This window comes from Elephantulus edwardii, unplaced genomic scaffold (assembly GCF_000299155.1).
Source record: "Elephantulus edwardii isolate Elephantulus edwardi_28Jun2011 unplaced genomic scaffold, EleEdw1.0 scaffold00320, whole genome shotgun sequence".
Taxonomy (NCBI): domain Eukaryota; kingdom Metazoa; phylum Chordata; class Mammalia; order Macroscelidea; family Macroscelididae; genus Elephantulus; species Elephantulus edwardii.
Window position 1 is genome coordinate 2,616,809 of NW_006400070.1, and position 2,181 is coordinate 2,618,989.

At 54.7% G+C, this 2,181-nt stretch overlaps 1 pseudogene; it reads right to left on the reverse strand.

Moving 5' to 3' along the window:
• Positions 1–482: 482 nt before the first annotated feature.
• LOC102852085 lies at positions 483–1,861 on the reverse strand (annotated as a pseudogene).
• Between the last annotated feature and the right edge of the window lie 320 nt (positions 1,862–2,181).

Genomic DNA, 2,181 nt, shown 5'->3' on the forward strand with positions numbered 1-2,181 from the left:
CAGCCCTTGGCCAGTCCCAAAGTTCAGAGCTGGCGGGGGGTGGGGAGGGGGAGCAATGTAGTACCTGAAGATGGGGGTCCCGGATCAGAGATGCAGGGGTGTGTCCAATCTTGCCATTTTCAAAGGGCATGATTACTATCCTAGTATACTGGGTACAAAACTGTTGCAGTAATGAAACTAAAAAATTACTTGACTAGATTGGTATACTTTAAGAATATTTTGTCTCAAGGAACTGGTATTTATTATCAAAGTCATATTCGATGTCAACAAGATGCCACAACTACAAAAAAAAATGCGCACATTGCAATCTCAATGCAAACAGTCAAATGGAACCCCAGTCATTAAAAAAGTAATTCAAATTACCCCAAAAAGCAACTTAATTTTTGAAACATCTTTATACATTCGGCCAACAAATTAAAATGGTTAACAAGAAAAAATACAAATCCAGAGGTCTAGTCTCGATGTTTAAAAAAGGCAAGCACTTAAGCATTTCTATCAATTCGCACATCAATCTCTCTGCCACTCAGCTTCATCCCATTCATCATCCAGCAGGCCCGCTCAGCCACCTCGGGTGACTCGAACTTGACAACACCGCACCCCTTGGACTTTCCATTCTCCATCTTGATGTCAGCATACAGCACATGGCCACATTCGTTGAATTTGTCTTTTAGCATTTTCCATGTAAAGTCAAATGGGAGGTTTCTCACAAATATCTGGCAGGCCTTCCTGGCAACTCCAGGGGCATGGCCCCCAGCCCCGCCAAAGGAACCGGCAAAGCTTCCTCCAAAGTTGCCACGCTCCATCTCAATGGCACGGTCAAAGCTGCCACCGCTGCCACCACCCATGGCCAGGCCCATGCACTCAATACCAGCACCGAGGGCTGGGCCCATGGCAGGACCCATGCGCTCCAGGCTGTTAGCGCCCATGCGCTTCAGGCCTATGTGCTCGAGACTGTTGGCGTCCATGCGCTCCAGGCTGATGCGCTCCAGGTTGTTGGCACCCATGTGCTCCAGGCCAGTGGCCATACGATTCATCACAGGGCCCATGCGCTCCAGGCCAGCCCCTATGCCTGCGCGCACCATGCGCTCCATGCTCAGGCCCATGCGATCGATGGCAGGGCCCGTGCGCTCCACACCAGAGCCCATCCGCTCAATGGTCTGGCCCACACAGTCGATGGGTGCGGCCATGCGCTCCAGGCCAAAGCCCATGCCAGCGCCCATGCGTGCCACACCAGAGCCGATGTGCTCCATGGTCTGGCCCATGCGCTCGATGTTGGAGGCCATGTGGTCGAGGCCCTGTGGGCCCATGCCCTCAATGCCGGAGCCCATGCGGTCCATGAGCAGGCCCATGCGCTTGATCTCTGAGCGAATGCCATCCATGCCGTGGCCCAGGCCTGCGCCCATGCGATCCATGCCGGAACCCCCGATGCAGTCAATGCTGGGGCCCATCCTCTCAATTCCGGGCACACTGCCACCACCTCCACCTCCTTCCTGCTTTGCCATGATCGCTCGTTTCTTCAGTGCATTACTTAGGATTTCATTTATTCTGCCCATGTTCATCCCAGATCCAAATCGTCCCACTCTTTCCATGCCACCACCAAAGGGTCCTTCCATGCCTGCAGGCCCAATGTTTCCCATTCCAATGCCTTTGCTCAGGTATTGGCATCAATAGGCTGCCCTCCTGGTCCTAATCCCATGCCAATACCACCAAGTCCATCGGGCAGTTGTTGAGGACGTTCAGGAGGGAAATAATCTCCCTTTGGTAATGCTCTCTCATCCATTTTGACATGCATTGGCCTATCAAATAGCAGCTGGCTATTAAACATAGATATAGCTTGCATAGCTTCGATGGACTGTTCAAAAGTAACAGTGCGAGGGCGAGGCCGCCAGACCGGGGAACACCGCCAACAGCCGGGGGGAATGCACGCCGCCGCACGCCGGGGGGAATGCCACCGCCAGCTGGGGGAACGCACCCCGCCGCCCGCCAGACCGGGGGAACGCTGCCGCCAGACCGGGGAACGCCGCGAGAGGGACCTGGAAGAGACCCAGGAAGAGCAGCAGCCAGCCACCTGCTGCGGAACTCCAGAGGAGCGAAGACTGCCGGACACTGTGGGACCCCCCTGCAGCCCACACCTGTGTGACCCTTAGCACACAGGGTGCTGCTGCATAAACCCCCAGCAGC